Source organism: Anser anser, assembly GCF_964211835.1.
Source record: "Anser anser genome assembly, chromosome: 21".
NCBI classification, from domain to species: Eukaryota; Metazoa; Chordata; class Aves; order Anseriformes; family Anatidae; genus Anser; species Anser anser.
This window is the reverse complement of record NC_139742.1, coordinates 7,094,759-7,114,777: the sequence shown is the minus strand read 5'-3', so window position 1 is coordinate 7,114,777 and position 20,019 is coordinate 7,094,759. Positions and strand designations below refer to the sequence as shown.

The window sequence follows — 20,019 nt, the reverse complement described above, 5'->3', positions numbered from 1 at the left end:
CACAGCTCGGGTTTAATTAGCACTGTTAATGCTCAGAAGGGAGGCGCGAGGGAATACCCGGCGACTCGCACGTTTTGCTCGCTGGAGAGCCGGGCTGGTGGCGGGGGAGCTCCGGGTTGCGTGGCCAGGACGGGGTGAGCCTGCCCTGGGGGCTGAATGTGGGTGTCCCCCACCTAGACCCATCAGCGCAGGGGCACCTCGGCCAGGAGGTTGAGAGCTTTTGTTGGTTTAAACAAAAAATAGACGGAAAAAATAAACTGCTCTGCAGTTTGAGAGGCGACCGCTCCCTGCTCCGAACCAAACCTGGCTCGGGCGAGCTCTTTGTCGTTGTCACCTTCGGGAAACAGGATCCATTTTCTGACCAGGCCTGGCCATGTCTGCCAAACCAAGGACTTCTCCTTGAGAAGATGGCACCGACGTTGCTGTGTGGACAAATCCAGGCCCATTCTGGATCTGGCCACTGCAGCAGACCGGAAAAAATGACAGCAGAAGTCCTCCTACAAAGGACTGAGATGGCAATACCTGTATGGGGAGGCACTCGTGCCCCTCGTTCGAGGTGGGCTGGCCATGAGGAGACACATTTCTCCACACGGGGCTCCCCAGGTGATGGTCACAGGAGGAAAGCGCCCGCCCTGCCCACTGCTCACGTCCCTGATGTCTGGGCAGTGCCGGGGGGAGCAGGCAGGGCCCCAGCGAGCGGCACAAGAAAACACAAAACTGAGGGTTTTTACCGAGGAGAACGAGGTGTTTTATGGAAGGACTCAGGGTTTGTCAGGCTGGTGCTACAGCCACGGGGGACACCGAGCTTCCACGCGAGCGTGGGTGCTGCAGCAATATAGAAATACGGGGGGTGGGCAGCTCTTCACCTTGTGGGTTTGGGGAAACATTTGACCTTCACGGGGAGCTTTGTGCCAGCCCGTGCTGGCCCTGGGCTGGGAGGAGCCCGACGCACAGCGTGTCCCATGAGGGTCCCATGAGGGTCCCACGAGGGTCCCATCAGCGCTTTGAAGCCAGCGCCCGGCTCTGCAGCACCCCGGGGCTCGGGGAAGAGGCTCCCTGAAGCTCTGCCAGCTGCAGGGCTTCGAAACGCCCGCCCCAGGGCTTTGTACCTCAGACCAAACACAACCACGTAATGCAGTGGGAACGGCACCAAGACGGCTCTGCAGCTCTCCCGTGCCAGACTCCCATCGCAGCATTGTTGAGCAATGAAAGAAGTAAGACCTTGCTTTCTCCTCCGCCATACCTTCTCTCCAGCTGCCCGAAAAAAAAAAAACCCAAAACCTCCCTCGGGCAGCCTGGCCGGCCTTCCAGAGCGATTTGGGGACCCCCAGCTCCCCATGGAGCCCCTGCCAGCCCCGGCCCTGCGGAGATGCGGGGCTCACAGCAGCTGCCCCAGAAGGTTGCAAAGCCCCCGCTGCCCTCGGGGTCTCTGACACAGCCGCAGTCCCAAGCAGGGGGAGCAGAGGCCTGCGGGATGCGGTGCCCTCTGCGTGCAAGCAAAGGCTGGGAGGAAACCCAGCCACATCCAGCAGCCCTGGGGCACCCAGCGGGGACACCCCCAGCAGGGGCTGGCACCGCTCTGCGTCCCCGTGCCCGTGCGCCGGGCACCCCAGCGCCTCGCCACCGCCCTCTCCCCCCCTCTTGGCAAAGCTGTGTGCAAATGCCAACTGCTTGTTTTCCGGTTCCTCCAGATTTACCCCCCCTCCCCTTTTTTTTATTTTTTTTCTACCCCCCCCCCCCCCCCCTTCCTTCCTTTCTTCTTCCTGGGTTAAAAATAATCAAGTTTCTGGGAAGCAGCAACTCCTGCTGCGCCTGCCTCCCCGCACTCGCCCCGGAGAATAGCTGCGCTCGGTGCTGGGCTCCGGCCCCTCCTCGCTGCCTGCTCCTTCCTCCTCCCCACCCCCTACAGGGATCTGACTAATATGCTTGGGCTCTGCTTGCCAGCTCAGCTGGAAAGGAATTTAACCGTTGCGTGCTCTGTTGGGAAGAGCGGGGAGCCGAGGGCTCCCCCGGAGAGGAGCCACCCTCGCTCCATCGCCCCTGGGTGGGCTCCGTGCCTGGCCACCTTGCCCTGGGCACGGGGAGGAGGGTGATGGAGGAGGAGGGATGCGTCGTGCTGGCACCCCTGGGTGCCAGCCCCGAGCCCCAGGTGGGTGCGATGATCCCAGGGACTCCCTTGGTTGTGTCCTTCCTTCCCGTGGGGGAGGCGAGGCGGACCGCAGCACCCCAGGTGCCGTGCTCCCCACGGAGCTCCTCACCCAGCCCCAGGTGCTCCCCTGGGCACCTAAACCCCAAGCCTGCAAGCCTGGGCACCTAAACCGAGCCTGCAACTCGCCACAGGCCTCAGCAAAAGGCGAGGGTGCAAGCTGGGGCCCCACGGATGCTCTTAGGGGTGGCGGTGGGACCGGCTGCCCCACGGCCCCAGGTCCCCTCCGGTCCTGCAATGGGGCCGGCGAGCCCCGGGCGTGGGGAGCTGCGGCTCAGAGCTCTGCAGTGCAGCTCTGGCAGGAGCGAGCAGCCTCCTCCGAGCCGCCAGGAACCAGCCTCTCCTCCAGCTCTGTGGGGAGGAAGCGGCGAGCTTAAGGCAATGTCATGCCTGGGTGAAGACCCCGCGGGGAGAGAGCTCCCCGGGTCCCCCCGGCAAAGGTTAGTTGCTAAAAAAGCAGGGGTTTGTGGGGACCCTCTGCTCCCCTCCCTTCCCAGCCAGGAGCTGAGCACAAGCAGGTTTAGCAGCACGGCAGGAGGAGCGGGGAGTCCTGTTTTAAAGCAGGACAAACCACACAAAAAGCCTTGACCGAGGTTATCCCAGAAAGTCTGTGGCAGAGGCAAGAGCCGACCCCCTTCCCCGAGGCTCCAGCTCGCTGCTGTACTGCAGCATCTCCCTGCTCAGCTGAAAACTCCCCTTGAAGCCTCCTGGCCGTTGCAGAAGCACTTCAAAGCCAGGAAAGCCAAGCCCAGCACCCCGGCGCTGAGCAGAGCCAGGAGGCACCGGCCGGGCTGCTGCTCACCCTGCTCCCGCTGGCTCAGCCCGGCTGCCCCGGTGCCAGGGCACGCAGCGTCCCTGAGCAGGATGTGACCCTTCCCGGAGCCACAAGCTGCAAGCGTGGCCCTCCCGGAGATGGGGCTGCAGAGGAGGAAAGGGCTCCGGGCACGAAGCAGGGAGCCGGGGAGGCTCAGAGGGACTGCAGCCAGAAGGGGACCCTTTATCTGCCGGGATGCTCACAGCGAGGTGCAGCGTACCCCAGGGGATGGGGATTGCTCTGGCAAGAGGGAACTGGAAAGAGGAAGATGGGGCTCCTCTCCAAACCCTCCCTGACATGGCAGTTCTGCTGTACAGCAGGGCAGGATGGAGCTGAGGGTTCGTTTTCTCCGCAGGACCCAAGCAGAGCCTGGGACTGCAGAGCCGGGCTGGGCTCCTCGCTGGCAGCGCCGCAGCAGCCGAGGCTTCTGCAGCCCCGGTTCTGCTCGTGTAAGCATCCTGGCAGAGCCACTGCCCGGGGCAGGGACGTGGGACACGGCGTGCCACCTCCCTGGCTCGGCGGAGGGACGGGGAACAAGCACCCAGCATGCTCCCACCTCGGGAGGCAGCACCCGGGGCTGCAAAACCAGAGCCTGCTGCAAAACCAGAGCCTGCGGTCAGGGGATGAAGCAGCAGCCAGGCAGCCGCTGGAGCAGGCTCAGGCTCCAACCATCCCTGGGCGAGCCAGGACGCTCCCGTTTGCTCCTTGATCCCGAATTTCCCGGTGCCTCGGGAGCTCCCCCCAAGGTCTCGCTGCTCCCCTGCTGCCCCCCGGGCCCTGCGGCAACCTCAGCAGCCAGGAAACGCTGGCAGGAGGGAAAGGGGGTTGAGAAACTCCAGGCAGCAGGATGAGACACGCGCCAGCACAAGCAGGATGTGACTAGGGGTGACGGGGAGTGCTGGAGGGGTGCCACGAGGAAGCAGTACCCGGGGGGCATCCTGTAGCCTCCCCCCCTGCACTCGCACAAGCCTCCAGCCCCAGCCAGGGCTCTGCTCCCTGCACGTCACCGTGGCCCTTCCCCGGCCTTTCCCCACCACCTAAATCCTGTCCCAAGTGACTCCTTCTCCCTCCGGCTGCTGTGGGGTGCTGCGCACCCCCGGGTGCACGCGGGGCTGTCACCCAGCCTCCCAGCCCCGTCGCTGCGTCTGCCTGGCAAACCCGGCAGCTCCCAGCGATTCCTCAGCCCAGGCTTGGCGGAAACGTGGGGAGGTTTGGGGTGAAGGGGGCTTCAGGACGAGACCTGGCCCTTACCTCTCCTCAAACCATCTGTTTTAGCACTGCAGGAAAAGGGAAAGGAGAGGACGGAGGAGGAGAAGCAGAGAAAGAAGGAAAAGACAAACAAAGAAAAAAAAAACAGATTATTTTTCCCCTAAAAATGTTGCCCAAGGCAGCTTTGCTTGGTTTTCCTTCTGGCTTTATCTGGCCCCAAGGCGCTGCCCCCTCCCCAGCTGCCCCCTTACCCACCTCCCGGCTCCTTGTCCCTCCCCTGCCTGTCCCCTCCACGTGCCATCGTGCCTGGCGGGGACCCCAGAGCACGTCCTTGGGTTTTGTAGCTCCAGCGTGGCCAAGGGAAGCCTGCCCATGAGCCCCTCCTGCACGATGAGCTCCAACCCCAGGCACGAGCCACAGCACCCACCCCATTAAAAGCCAAGAAGGGAGATGCAAAGAATGCCCCCAACCCTGCCGCACCAAAACACGTTAAAAAGCATCACAGACAAAGACCCCGATGGGCAAGGACGTACGCAGACGCTTGTTTTGTGGCAGTTCACCATCGCTCTTGGCTGCAGCTCGCCCCGGTGCTGGGCAGCTTTGCAGAAGGGACGTTTTTTTTTCCCTGGGGAGGAGGTGGGAGGTGTCGCCCACCGCTGCTTCACAGGGAGACGGCTCACACAAAAAGCCAGTGCTCAGCAAGCAGCTTTAGCTGGGTTAGCACCCTTGCAGCCAAAGGGCTGAGCTCGATTTCCAGCCCCTACCTGCGTCCAGACGCACCAGCACCCCTCCACGTGGGGAGTTATTTACACCAAAGGGGGAAAACCAGCAACAAGGAGATGAATCCAGCAAAGCCCACAGATGGGTGAGTTGCTTCCTTGCACCAGGAAGGACAGGGAGCCTTGCTCCCTTCTGCAGCGGCCAGGACATCAGCCTGGTGGGGCCAAGCCTGACCTGCTGCTAGCCCCGAGCCCCAGGCACTGTCCTCCTCTGCCCAGAGGCACACGGTAACCAGCATCTCCCTCCCCAGGTGGCCAAAAGGATCTGGGGAGCGGGCTGGAGCTTCACGGGAAAGCTGCTCCAGTGCCTCTCGGGCTGAGCAGGCACCCCGTATCTGCTACAGCAAGTCCTGGACGTGGGGAAGGGATCCCACATCCCTCGGGGAAGAGGCACGGTGGAGATGACCCCGTTATTCCCCAACGCTGCCACCCTGGACAACAAAATCTCAAGGGCTCCAGGATGCTGCAGCTCTGCTTTTATCATGGGTGTGGGGCAGGGAAGGAGGCTCTGAAGATGCAAACCATCTTCTTCCATCATTCACGTGATGGATCGGTGTGTTTGGGCATTTTCTAAAATAATTTTTTGACCTTTTCATTCCAATAAATCTACTTTTTCCAGCTCAAATATCATCTCAGTGTGAAAGAGGAGACCTAAAAAAAAATAAGTTAAGGACCCTCCAAGCACAATGAAGCAAAAACCTTTCTACCCAAAGCAGACCTCTCATACTGGTTTGGGGTATTTGGTGGGTTCCTTTTACCCCTCTGTGAGAAAGCCCCTCATAACTCCCAGCTCTGGGTTGCCCTGGTCCAGCTCCCACACCGGACACGACCCCTGTGGGCACCAACCATCGCTCCCCATTTGTTTTCCCAGCAATGTGGTTCGCCATCCATGGACCAGACCCGTTGGACTCTCGTCTCCAAGAGCAAGGAGCGCTTGGGTTCACCTTGCTCACCTCTGAGCCTGCCCTGAGCATCCCCCGGGGGATCTTCACCCGACCTCAAACCCCCAGTTTTGGAGGAAAAAAAGCCTCCTTACTCCTCTGTAACTCAACACCGCGGCAGCCACCTCTGCTTTTACGCTGGAGGAACCTCCTCTGGCGTGGATGTCTCTTCTCAAGAGCCCTCCCCAGCCCAACCCAAGCTTCTTGCCACCACCCAGGTCCCAGCCTCCGACCCTCCTACCCAGAGGAGGTGACGTTACGGCGAGCACCAAGCTCACCGTAGGGCCAACAAGAGGGGCTCAGCACCCGCAGGAGGCGGCTTTCCCTGCACCGGGGGATGCTTTGTGGGGAGGGGGCTACACAAAGAGGTGCTGGGCTGCGTTTCCAGCCGCCCACCCCTCGCTGCGGAAGGAACCAGCGGCAGGGCCGTGCCCTCCGACCCAAGGCAGAGAAGTGAAACGCCAGCGAAGTAGCAAACAAGTCGAGGCGTAAACACGGCACGGATCTGCGGCGCTTCACCGCGGCTCGTTATCTCCGGTTAGACTGGAGACGGTAGAGCCGGGTTTGAGAAGAGCAGAAATATCAGCAATTAAAGATATGTCGTGTCAAAAAAACTCTAAACTGATTAAAGTTGAAGGCTCCGTTTTCTCCTTTTCATCAGAGAACGGAATCAAAACCTGCCTGGAAAGACGCGCTCCCCCCGTTCCCAGCGCTCCGAAGGCAGCGCCTGCATCCGTCCTGCTGTGTCCCTGCATTTTAATTACCACCTTATTAATATTCATGAGGATAGGCACTCAAGGGGGATTGCAGTCTGTCATTCTCTCTCTCTTTCTCTCCCCCCCGCCACCTCTCTCTCTCTCTCGGCTGAATCTGTGTGGTTTTTTTTCCTCCCCTTCCCAACAGTTGGCGTGCTGCAGATCCGTGCGCGGCCGCGTGTGCACGCAGAGCCGCGGCGCTGTGCGTGCAAGGGGAGGGCGCCCATGGGTGCGACGGGGTGGGTGTGGGATCGCCCCCGTGGCATGGGGCAGCCCCGGCACCCGGAGATGAAATTGAGCTGTGCTGCTCCGGTGGGGAGTGAGCGTGTGTGCGCCTACGTGGCTGCTGCGCGCTCGGTGCCGGCACGGCAGCGGGGAGCCCCAGCGGTTGGTGCACGTGCAAGGGTGTGTGCGAGGACTGCGTGCACGGCTGTGTGTGTTCGTGCTCGCTTGCATTACTCTTGGCATCTCTGAGTGCTCAGGTTATGGTGCAGGACCTTGCGGAGCTGCAGGCTGGGCCATGAGGGTGACGTGGGGCCTCGCGGGTGCTGCATGCACCCAGCAAAGGTGGGGAGACACCCAGCTGTGCCTGTTTGGTGGTACAGCGTGTTGGCCAGGCACAGTGGATCCTGGCTGTTTTCTAAGGTCTACGGCACTGGCATGCCCCGGGAGGAGAAGCAGCAGAAAGCCTGGCTTTTGGGCACATGGAGGTTGGCAATGGAGCTGGAGGTAAATGGATTTTCTCATCCCTAAGTTGAGCAACACGGGGTTCACCCACTCCTGGCTGCCCTGCAGCGTGCGACCCGTTCTGCGTTCCCTACTGAACATAAAGGCCACGTGGCAACGGAGAGCAGCTTGCTTCCCTTATGCAAACCCACACATGCCCTGCTCCCCTCTCACCGGAGGAAGCCTCACAAGGGCCGGGCTGTTCCCAGCCAGGTCCCGATCCCTGTCCCTGCAGGACAGCGCTGGGGCGATGCAGAGCCTGGAGCTGTGGGCAGATCCCCATCGCCCCACACTGCTCCCAGCCCTGCACAAACATCCCAGCCGCCACCAGCCCAAGCACCAAAGCCCCGTGTGCTGCACCTGGACCACGGCCCCGTCTTCCTCCATCGTCTTCCTCTTGGCTAACACCACCCAAAGCGCCGTCAGGAGCCCAAAGCCCCTTTGAGGAGACTCCTGCAGCCTGGCGTGTGGCCCCGCCGTCACCAACCACCTGCAAGAGACCTGTCTAGAGACACTCCAACTCGGCGGCTCCCCAACGCCCCACTTGCTCAGCTCCACAAATATTTGAATTAAGGTCCCCTGGGGAGCCGCAGTCACAGAGTAACTGATTTCTCCTCCTTCATTATATCTCTGTGTAATTTACCGAGGGACGGCGGCGTGTGCCTCCGTTCGAGTGAATTCCCAGCAGGACTCCCCAGAGCTCACAAATCAGGCAAAGGCAAGGCATTAGAATATGAAAGGTGAGGCTGGTCTCCCCACCAAGACTCATCTCGCTCTTCCCCGGCTCCGGCAGCCCCGAATTACGTTTTATTTCCACCTGCCGCCTGCGAGCAGGTTGGTGCTGGGCACGGGGCCGTGGCCCCAGCTCCATCCCCAATAGCTCCTTCTCCCTTCTGGGCAGGGAGGGGACGAGGGTCACCTCCCTCCCGGCAGCATCTCAGGAACCAGAGGTGCAACGAGCACAAAGGGAGCAGAGGTTTCCAAGAGAAAGCCAGCAGAGATCCCTGCCCTAAGCTCCGACTGCTTTTCATAAGTAGCCCGTGCCTCAGCTTCCACACCTTCAGATAAGAGCAATCTCTCCCTCCGTTTACGGGTCCAAGACCCCAACGTTTAGATGTAGGTCTGTGAAACCAAGCAGGATGGATCCATCTCCAGCCAGCAGGAGCTGGAGGACAAGTTTGCCAGTGCGTCTCGATAGTTACCTGAAAGAGAGGAAATAGGAACCGAGGAGAAACGGAGGGAAAGGGAGGAATGGAGGAGTTTGGTCTAAGGATGCACACCGAAGCTGCGCAGGGCTCTTATTGTGTGAGACGCAGTGAGCGGAGGCTGATCTTCAGCGGACCCAACTCGGTCCGAACCGAACCCAAAGCTACGCCCTTCGTCGATGTGCGGGCTGGGAGCCCCAAGAGCAGGAGGTGTTTGGGATCGGGGGCTGGTGGAGGGTCACAGGACCTCCTGCAGGTCTGCACAGCACCTCCAGGCTGGGCAGGTGCTGTCCCTCCCCGAGCCTCCTGGCATGGGAGCAAGGGGCTGTGGTGCCGGAGCACGGCACCAGCTGGGCTGCGAGGCAGCGAGCTGTGTTCCAGATCCTCAGCAAACAGCGGAGGGCAACATTTTGCTTCCTGGAAACCCAGAGAAAGAAGTGTTTTTCCGAAGAGCTGCAGCTCAGAAGCAACCTGTAATGGAGAGCTCAGAAAACTGGGTGTTCCCCCTGCCACCTCCTCTGCGAAGACAAAGCCTTGGCAGATGGTGGTGGCGCTTCGCAGCGCTCCTGCTAGGGTTTGGTCTGGGAGCTGGGTGCATGAACCCCAGTTCTCTTTCTTCCCTTTAGAGGTACGAGCGGTGTAAAATCAGCCCGTCCCTCGGACACCTCAACTTCCCAGAGCCCACGTACTGTCTCCCCGCACGAGCTGACTTGAAGACCTCAGGCTGTTCAATCCGTAACAAAGAACTCCTTTCTCCCAAACGTTCGCCAGTCGTCAGAGAGAAATAGGCTGTGCTGAAACCAAACAAAACAAAGCCCCTGAAAAAGGCAGCCCCAAATCCCCAGCTCCAGCAGGGCAAGTTCCCTCCCCGAGCCCGGGCGAGCCCCGTCCCAGTGCCAGGGCCCAGGAGCATGGGCGGGTGGGCTGGCGTTGGGCTTCCTCCTGTGCTGGGCATTTGTAGAAGGCTATGAGAAGGTACCTGGGAGGAAAACACGCCACTAACCCTGCTCCAGAGCATCTGCAGGGGATGCTAGCCACACTATCGGAGCCGCAGAAAGCCCCGGAGCAGGTCCTGAGCTGTTCCCGTGGGCACCCCACGGTGCTCGTGCATCCCCCACGGGTGGTCCCTGATGGGACCCTTCCGAAGGCTCTGCCCCTGGATACCCCCAGCGGGTGCTTCCACCCCATCCCGTTCGGGGCCAGGTCCCTCCCACGGGGCAGCAAGGAGCCCTTCTGCCCCCGCGCTCAGCACCACTGCAGCACCCATCTGCTGGAGCAGCCGCCCTTGCCGAGCAGGGAGGTGACAGCAGATGGGGGTCTCCATCCTCCAGAGGGGGGAATTTTGGGGCAATGAGGAGCAGAGAGAACAGCAGGGGGGTTGCTGCCGGCTCCTGGGGCTGAGATGTGTGCCCAGGACCCCTCGCCCCGGGGCTCGGAGCGGGAGCAGCGCGGGATCAAAGCGCCAAGCACAGCCCGGGGCCAGGGGAGGCAGGCGGCATGAGATGAAACGGAGCAAAAGTTCCCCGGGTTCGGACTCGGGACTTGGAAAGGATTCGACGGCAGCTTGGAAAAGGAGGAGGAGAGGGCCGGGAGCAGCAGCGTTCAGCAGAAAGGAATGTCCTGATGGGCCGGCAGCCTGAACGCCAGCCAGGACCCCCCCTTCCCGAGGCTGTTTAAAAGCCCCGGACCTCTCCAAGCCCTTTAATTGGAGCTTTAAAAAACTTCCTTGTTCCTTGACGCGGTGAGCTTTGCGTTTCATGCCCAAAATGACTCAATTCCCCCTCTCCCCCCCATGCGAGAAATCTCCTTTGAAACCTCTGCGAGGAGCCAGCTCCGTCCCCTCCCCGCCAGCCCCGGTAGCCCCCAGCCCTCGCCCCCCCAGCCCCCTGTGTGCGTTCTCCCCTAATAACCCCCAGCCCAGCTGCCTCCCTCTCCCTTCGCCCTCCTCCTCCCTGCCTCTCTCGCTCCCTCTTTTCTCTCTCCTCCCCCCCGCCTCCCCCCTTTCCATAACTCAAAAGCTTGTCAGGCTGGTTCCAGACTGCTGGCGCCAGGCTTCACTCCAGGAAAAAAATAAAGCAAAAGAGAAAGGCATGCAAGGCAAAACAGCCCCGCCACATGAACACACATCAAACCAGCCCTTTATCTCCCCGGAATGCTCTCCCCTCTGCACAGCTCCCTACCCCGTCCGACACACGCACACGCTGTAACCCTAATGCAGCACCGCCAGGCTGCGAGCGCGCACGCCCCGCCGGAGAGGAGCGAAGGAGCAAATACAAGATCTATTATTTATCAGCGTATCAATTATTTAGAGCCCCGTCGCGGGGAGAGGGTGGGGAGAGGAGGCCTTGGCGGAGGCGGCTTTTACCCCGGTAATTTGGGTGAGGGGGGTGCTGCCCCGACCCGCCTCCCGCTGCCCCCGGCTGCTGCCCGCCTGCGGGGAGGTTACGGGGTGCCTCCAGTGCCAACCTTCGCCCTTGTGTCCCACCCCGGTCCTTCCCCAGAGCACGGCAGCCCCGTTATCCCACCCCAACAGCATCCCGGTCCCGGAGGCATCGGACCCTTTACCTGAGGGTGACGGCTCCAGCACCCTGCCTCCTGGTGCAGCCCCCAGCAGTGGGAATTTTGGCATCCATGCGCAACGCCAACCCCACTTGCCTGGCTCAGCAGCAGATCCCACATGCCTCCGTGGCACCTCTTCCCAGGGCCACCACCAATGGCCACCCCAAATGGTGGCCGGTGCAGGGCTCTGGAGCCCCAGGGGAGCTCCACGTGCAGCCAGTCCCCATGGGGCCGCGTACAGGACCCATGGTTGACCCAAGACCCCATTGAGCTGCTCCTGAAAGTCCCCTTTCCCTTCAGGTCTTTTCAGGAGGTGCAAGGTTCATGGCTCTCCACCTTATGGGGGGTTTCAGCTTGGTCTGGACCCCAAAAGGTCAAACCCAACAACGTGGGACCCAACCCATCCTTTGGGGGAGGACTACACCAGGGTACACGGCATCTCCGCAACCTTCCCGCCCTGTTTTCTCCTGGATTTTGGAAAAAGCCTCAGCCCACTATTTTTGCGATGGCCACAGTCCCCAGGCAGGTGCTACCCCAAAGTGCTGTGCCCGTGGGCTCGGGTTCGCCCATGGGCCATTGCCGCAAGCTCCCAGATGGCTACCGCAGCCCCCCTCGAGGTAGCCGCGTTTCGGCAGCAGATCACACTGAAGGAGCTACAGTGGGAACGTGTGAGGAGGTGGGTGTGCTGAGAAGATTTTTTTTGGCAGACTTCAGGATGACTTTATTGCTCACAAGTTTTCGAGTCATGGCTGAGTAACACACTCATCGCATGTCTGAAGCAAAAAAATATATGAAAAAAATCCCTTACCCCAGCACAAAATAAATAGCCTGGACGGAGCGTGGTTGTTTGCTCCCCTTCCCCGCTCCGGCTCCGCACGGCCGGGGGCTGTAAGGCTCCACAGGGGCTGCAGGCAAGGCACTGCGGCACACGGGGAGGTTGTTTCCCCTGCAGTTCGGAAGGGAGGTTCGCAGGGATGCGAAGATGCGCACACGAGCACCAGCCCCTGCCCAAGAAGTCCTCTCCGAGCCGAGGGATGGGGTACGTGGGGCTGAGCCGCACCGTCCCCTCCAGCACAACCTCAAGGGATGATTTGAATCGGCGTGGCAGAATCAGGCACGGCCTCAGATATTTTTTTCTCCTGGCACCAGGAAGTTTGCAAAGCCTCCGGCGCCAGAAGGAGCGAGTGGCCCAGGGCACGTCCGTCACACCAAGAGCTCGGGCCTGGCACCACGTTCCCAGGCAGGCAGTGCGGTCGTGCAGCCCTAAACCTACAGGCACCTGCTGCTCCTGGGCTGAGCCAGGCACACCGAGCTTCTGGCACATGGCTTGCCTTGGGTGCCGCTGCTGGGCACCAGGGTGCAGGGAATTGTGCTGGTTAAGGACAAGAGCATCCCCACCTCTGGCACCTTCCAGTCCTGTAAAGCACCCAAACGTTCCTACCCTGGGAGGAAAACTCCTGCCCCTCACTCCATCCGAGCGGGTCGTGGCTGACCAAATCCCTGCAACAACTTGGCACGATCAAAGGGGTTAACTGAACCCTTGGGTGCAAAGATGGAGCCCTCCTCTTTCCCAGGTCGGGGAACCAAGGCAAAGAGGGACAAAGTGGCTTCCACAAGGTCACCAGAAAATGGGATGGAGAGCCAGGAAGGGACCACAGAACCTGGGGTCTCTGCCGTACTGCTCCCAAATCCCTGCATCCACCCGACCCCCATGCTTTCTGAGCATCCCTCCACCAGAGAGAGGGGATGGTTGGGGTGCGAATCCCTCCATGTGTTGGGTTTTTGGTGGCAACAGCATCACGAGCTCCCAGGGCTCCTCTCCAGCCCCAAACGAAGACAACTGGGGGTAAAATCCTCTCCTCTTGAGTAAAGAAAGAGCAAAGCAAAGAGCTGCTCGTTGCCATTCGCTGTCCCAGCCCTTCCACACCAAAAGCTAGTTTGAAGAAGGGAGAAAACAATAAAACTTATTAATCCCAATCCAATTTAATAGGTTCAAAAAAGATATTTTTATATTTTTTTTTTCTAGTACAGTTTTTATCCTTTTTTCAAAGAGCAACATTGCAGAAAAACCACTCCCCGTAGTTACTGCTACTCCTCCTGAAGGAGCTTATCTCAGGGAGGAAAACAGGGCGACTTAGGGAAGGAAGAAATTTCACTGAAGATTGAGGGGGAAAAGCAGAAGGACGGGAGGAACCCTTCATTTAGAAATGTCACAGGCAGTTTTGCGAAGAAGAGAAAAATTCCATTATGTTGAGATTTTTTTTTTTCACGAAAACTTTGCGTGCGTTTGTTTTTAAAGGCTGGTTGTTGGGGCTTTTTTTCCAGCTAAAAATAAAACTCCACATGCAAAAAAAAAAAAAAAGTCAGCCATCCCTGGACAGAGCTGGGAGCGCTTGCAGGGACAGCAACAACCCTGGGACGGCTTGCGACACTTCCCAACATGCAGCCCTTATCGCCGTGACACTGCCGGGGAAGGTTTGATGGCCACAACCTGTCCTGTGCTGCCATTAACGCCACCGGGGTGCAGAGAACCAGGTCTGGATGCACCGTGGCTGTCAGCAGTAGGGTTTGCGATGAGCAGGGATGCTGAACATGAGATGGGGGCTGGCTCCTCGAGCTGCCCACCCATGGCACGGGGACGCAGCCACACGCGAGCACCGTGCTCGGTGGCACCAGGCTGGATGCTTTTGCTGCAATCCCCGGGCACTGGTAGGCACGGGAGTGGTATAGAAAGGACCCAGCCAGCTCCCCTGGACCACACTGGGATGGTCCATCCACAAAGCGTGCCCTTAGGAAAGTGGGAAGAGGCAAATCCAACGGTGAGGGCAAGCGCGTGCCGGTGCACAGGGCGCGGACGGTGGCGGCGCTGGCCGGTCCCAGCTGTATCCTCTTCCCATTTCCCTTCCATGCGTGCAGCCGGGCTCCCCACCCCGCTCCCGCCCCGCTGAGGTCAGCTCCGGCTATTCTCTCCTCTGCTTCCCCTGCTCCTTCCACGCACTTCCCCTTCTCCCTTTGATATTTCACCTTCGCTGCGTCATTCCCCGCGTGCCATTTTGGGGCTCGGTTGCACGGGGACGTGCTGTTCCTCACTGCCGTCGCAGGGTGAATCGGGGCTGACCCTCACCGTTGGGGTGCACATCACCAAAGGCCAACCACCCCGGTCCTTTTGGGGCTCGTCTGAGGCCAGGCGGAGGAGCTGGGATGGGCGAGGACAGGAAAGGCAGCCTGGCTCCCTGCAGCAGCACCATCAGGCACTCCCTTAGCTGCTGGCTGGCTGCTTTCTCACAGGCATACAAGAAATAAGCCATCATGCACTGATAAACGCTCAAGTGAACACACACAAGCTTTTAAGGGCACGAGATTACCAACCCAGGAACCCTCCAACCCTATGGATGTGCTGAGTTGCAGGTCTCTGCCCAGCACCATGAGCCGGGCGCTCGAGCACCCACCCCGCTGGCACCAGCAGCAACGTGCCAAACCCTGAGCAAAACCCCTGCCGTGCCTGGGGGTGAGCGGCTTCCTCGTGCTCCCCCAGCCCCACAATGAGCTAAATGCCAAGACAAGCAGCTGGGCTTCTCCCCAAGTTGTGTGACCACCGCTCGGCAGCAAGCCCACGTCCCATTTTGGTGAAATGTCCTCTCCAGCGAGGAGCTGCTCGGTTCAGAACAATTCCCCACTGGCCTTGGGCACTCCCTGCCCGCACGTCCCACGTGCACCGGGCCAGGACCCTTAACAAAAGCACGAACCAAAGGACAGCACGCGTTAGCTCTGCGGTGGGTTTCCCTTGAGGGTCCTCCTCCAAGCCCCATCACCCCAAGCCCACAACAAGCCCATCTGCCAGGCACTACTTGGGCATCTCCCCAGGTCCACGGCATCCCCAGGGCACCGCTCCAGCCCCTCACCATCCAACACCTGCTGGAGACCTCCCGGAGCACAGCAGCACCAGGGCTGAGCACGGGGGCTGCTCCCTGCGGTTTTAGGCAGGAGGCGGAGGGAGCCTCCTGACACGACAGCCTGGAAGAGGTGCCTGACCCCAGCTTATGGATTTTCTCCAGTTTCGATGGCAATCACTGACAAATGCTCACAAGCAACATTTCTTGGGAGGAGCACAAGCGCATTAAGACTGGAGGATGAAGGGAAAGGGTTCGCTCCTTTGCCCCCGTGCTCCTTGCCCATCTCCCACGTTCAGTCCAGGCTCAACCAGCCCGGATCCATCCTGCCACTGGGTGTGCGCCGCAGATGGGCCTCGCAGCCGGCCCCATCCTGCTCTGCAGATGGTTCCCAGCAAAGCGCAGCACAGCAGTGGTGTGGGTGAGACCTCGAGCACTTGTTTTTAAATGCCTCTAGGGCTTCCCCACCCCCTCGGACAGCATCCACCTCCACCACTGCCGTGGGATGGACTGGGGTGTCCCCAGCCTTCCCCCCGCTGCCCTTTCCAAGCCGTGAGCTATCACACGGCCGTGGACGTGCTCCCAAACCATCAAAGACAGCACTGCTCGCTTCAAGTCTCTCAGATATCACCTGCAGGGGAAAAAAGCCTCAGCAGTCCCTCCAAGCCCTGCAGAGCACCCAAAGCACGCAGGAACCACAAGCACCACCCACATTAAGGCACGAACTAAGCAGAGGCTTGGCATAAAAAGGCACCTGCTTGGTGTCTTTTCACTGAGCAGGCACCACAGTGGCAAGACTCATGCTGCAGGACATGGCAGGGTGCAAACGGTTCCAGGAGATATTGGATAAAAAGGTGGAAGAGGCACCAGCAGCAAGCAGGTACAAGAAGTGTTGGCCAATGTTCCCAAACCTCCTCCCTGCCTCTTGCAGCTCACGGATGCTCCCTCCAGGGTGGCAGCCTTCAAGCACTAGCACAGCCACCCCCCTACCCATACCCTGGGGGTCCTACAGGAGTAAGGAGGGGGCTGAGAGAGGGGAGACGTAGCAAAAAGGAGTGGTGATGGCCTGGGGACTAGGTGGTCCCATCGCCCAAGGAAGGGGGACCCAGCTCTGGGTGGCGGCAGTCTCCCAGCACATTGCAAGGGGCAGCAGGGAGCAGGCACCATTTTCTGGTTTCGGGCTCAAATGCAAATTATTGGAGTGAGTCACAGGGATTTTTGCCTCTCTCCTGGAGGCCCTTCATTCATTCATTCATTCTTTTTGTCATTTCCGATAACCTGAAATATTAGTCAGCTGGACTGAAGCTGCACCCACCGCCTCCAAAGGAAAACACAACCCCAGCACTGAAGGTAAGCAGCACGCAGACACAGCGGGATCAGCTCCGAGCATTCAGATCTCCCAAAGATTTCCAGACCCTGGAAAAAACAGGGAACGGCATTTAAAATGATGAGATTTGCAAGAGAAAAAAGGAAGGAGAGCGGCTGGCTTGTTTTTATTTCCCTACTGGCTTTTGAGCCTGTAGGCCACTCTTACATCACGCTGCTGCGCTCCTCTCTGCTACGGCGAGGGAAGGAGCCCTGAAAGCAGCGAACCCCCTGCCAGCGCTCTGCAGCCACACAACTTCAAAAAAGGAGGTTTTAGGGAAAGAAGGAAGAGATGAGAGATGAGGCGAATGGTGGGAGCTGCACCCTGGAAGCCCCCCTCCATCCGCAGCCACCCCAGGGGGGCTCTGGGGAGCTGCAGACACGGCCAAGAGCCGGCGCGGCCGAGTCTCTCTCGGCACTCAGGAAAGGTCCCAGGAAAATGAAAAGACTTCCAGCACATCTCAGCAATTTCTCTCTGCTCCCAGAGGAAGCCTGTTTATTGGAAGCCATTTTCTGCATAAATAGCCCTTTCCTGCTCTTCTCACAAACTCAGACTGAAATCGTTTCCTAGGCGTGAGGACACCAAACCACAGCCTCCTAGATGCACGTGCAGAGCTTGACCTTATGCAGGAGACCAAAGACATCCCTTAAATCCCATCCGGAGCCCACCCAGCTCTCCCAAAGATGCCTCTGTTGAAGTTTCACATCCCCTCCCCAGCAGCTCTGGTACCAGCTCGGAGCTGCCACAGCCCCCAAATTGTCCTCAGCGCTTTCCTTAGGGGGGTCTCAAAGCCCATTTACCCCCCGTACAGCAAGCATGGCCCCAGATCCCCGCTCACCACACAAAGAGCAGGGAGCAGCTCGCTCAAAGGCAGCACGTGTTACGAGGTAAACCCGCATTATGCACGCCTTGAATGGTGTGCAAGGCAAAGAGCAGAAACGGAGACGGTTCTCCCACCTCACCCTAACGTGGGACACCAGGTCTGCTCCCAGGCTGGTGAGGGGAGCAGGCAGACCTGGAGGTGCAGCTAGATTTCAGGGACTAAAGAGGAAAAACAGCAGAGCCATGGAGCTGCAGAGGCAGTGCTGCCCAGGGCAAGGACTGCAACGGGGCCCCCTTCTGCCCTCCCCATTTTGCAGCCCAGCACGGGGTCCCGCCGGGCTGCACACCGCTGCTGCTGGCTCTGCTGCTCCTCCTCGGCCACGGTGCCCGGGCTGGGACAGGCAGAGCTTGTGCAGCAGCCTCAGCAAGAAAACGTCTTGAAGACCACAGCTGTGGTGGTGCAAACCACCGTGCACACGGCCTGACCTTCCCCAGGAGGGCCCTCGCTCTGTCCTCCAGGGGTAAGCAGCCCCCGGCCATCGCTGCTGTCCTCGATTTTGGGGCAGGGAGCAAAGGAGGATTTGGAGACGTCCCTGCTTGAAGCTGCTCAGGGGGTCAGAGGCAGATGGAGAGGGGTGCTCTGGAGCTGGACATAGGCAGGACACAGCTCACGCCTGGTTCCTCGTGCCGCACCAGGAGATCCTGTGCTTTGTACGTCCCGTGTTGGATGTCGCAAGGGGACGAGGAGCCCCGGAGCCCTGCATGGCTGCAGGAAACCGCCCTGAGCGGGGGCATGGCCCCGAGGGACGGAGCCAGGCGGCCGGGTGAAGCCGGGGTGCTCCAGAACCGTGGTGGCACCGAGCCACCAGCTCCAACCACGCCACCGGGCGACGTCCCAACCCGGGCACCGCCACCACGGCCGGCCGGGGATGCGTCCCCGCGCGTGGCGTGGGGCAGGGGGCTTCGCACCGCCTCGCTCGCCGGCTCGGGGAAGCAAATACAAAGGCTGGGCTCCCCAGCCCTCGCTGATGGTCGACCTCTCCGTTGTCCTCGCTGCACGCCTGTCCCAGTTCCAGCAGCCGGTTGCTACAGCAACTGAGCTCTGACTAATCATTTGCGCAATGACCTTTTTTCCCCCCAGAGAGAGGGAGGGAGGGAGATGGAGAGGAGGGAGGGAGGGGAGGAGAGGCAAAGCAAGTGGAGGTTAGCAAGAAAAAGCAGCCGGGGAGAAGGGGGTTTTTAGGAGATGTGAGATCTGGGGGGGAGGGGGGCAAAAGGGGGGGGGGTGCATTATGCAGGTGCCCCCACTCCCCAGCCGGCCCCGATGGGGAGAGCAGAGGGGGCCAAGCTGTGTGCCGGCGGGTGCAGCGTCTTGCTGGGGCTGTTTTCATGGTGAGGGGGTGGTGGAGGCAAAACGGGGCTTGAACACAACACATCCCTCCTCCTCCCCACCCCATGCCCCCCCCCCCTCGAAGGGCCAAAAGTCAAGAATTTGGGTCTGCCGCCAAGTGCCTGCGCAGGGCTGACGGTCAGCCCGCCTCGCGCACCCCCAGCACAGCACCAGTGGGTGCAGCTCCGGGGGGCTACACGGGGCTGAGCCCAACCCCAAATCCCCCCCAGTGCCACACCGAGGGGCAGCACAGCCAGACACTGCTGCTAGGCCACCAGATCCGTCCGGCAAGAAACCTGAGCCCAGCTCCAGCCACCGGCACGGTGCCACCGGGAGGGGTTCGCTCCCTCCGCTGCCGATCTCAGCCGGGTGAGAGCAGGGTCAGGGCTGGTTCCGTCTGCACAGCACGGTAAATAATGCACGAGGCTCTCTGCACAGACCCAAGGAACACGCGTGAGATCGCATCCTCCTGACTCGGGGGGGGAGAAAGTAAGTTTAGGGGTTGCACGGACCTCTCCTCCTCGCTGGCACGTCCCCCAGGAGGCAGAAGTGGTGACAACGGGAGCGGTGGCAGGCAGGTGCTCACCGAGGGCGGACGGCTGTGCCACCAGCCCCGCGTTTCCACAGTGAAAGGATTTGGGCTCGTTTCCAGTGGGAGCAGAAAAGAACCACATCTGACCTTGACCAAGCGCAGAGAGCTAAAGCCAGCGGAGATAGCCGGCGACAGAGATCCCCAGTGGCCGAGGGCAGAAATCTGTGGAGACTCATAGAAGAATGGGTTGGCTATTTGGGGAAAAAAAATAAGGAAAAGAAAAAAGGAATTTGAATAAAACAAAATGTTTTTGTGGAGGAAGATTCCACAACTGGGGAAAAAAAGCCTGATAAGCTCTGCGATACATCAGGGCGAGTTGGCAAGTTAGGGGAATGAGAAGAGGAGACCTGGTGTGGCTCAGGGGCAAAGCAGGGGAGGAAAGAGCTGTGCCTGGGGTGCTGAGCACGCACCCCACATGCAGGAGCTCCGGAACACCCCGACAATGCTGAGCTCTGCTCAGCTCAGACCCAGAACCACTCGGAGGGATGTTCTGGTGGCCATGGCCAACCCTTCCTTGCCCTTTCTGTGCTGAAGACGGGCCCTTAAGTGCGCTCGGACAAAATCCTTGCTCCAAATACCTCCAACGCTTGGCTCCGGAGCACATTTGCCTTTTATCGGCACGGCTCGGCACCTACAGAAATCCCCCCTGCAGGATGTGACCCCAAGCCTGGTGAAACCCACAGGGACTTCGCGGAGGGCTCGCAGCACACCCGTAGCAGTGCCAGCACTACACGGTGCGCTGCAGGCAGCCACGGCTTGCTCCGC

The 20,019-nt window shown here is 60.1% G+C and overlaps 1 long non-coding RNA gene across 1 annotated transcript in view; it reads right to left on the bottom strand.

Moving 5' to 3' along the window:
- Nucleotides 1-664: 664 nt before the first annotated feature.
- The window catches only part of LOC310884761, a 41,646-nt gene continuing 22,291 nt past the window's right edge, over nt 665-20,019 (bottom strand). Inside the window, exon 2 of the long non-coding RNA XR_014574382.1 lies at nt 665-19,445. This is a non-coding gene — a long non-coding RNA (uncharacterized lncRNA). The remainder of the gene's footprint in view (nt 19,446-20,019) is intronic.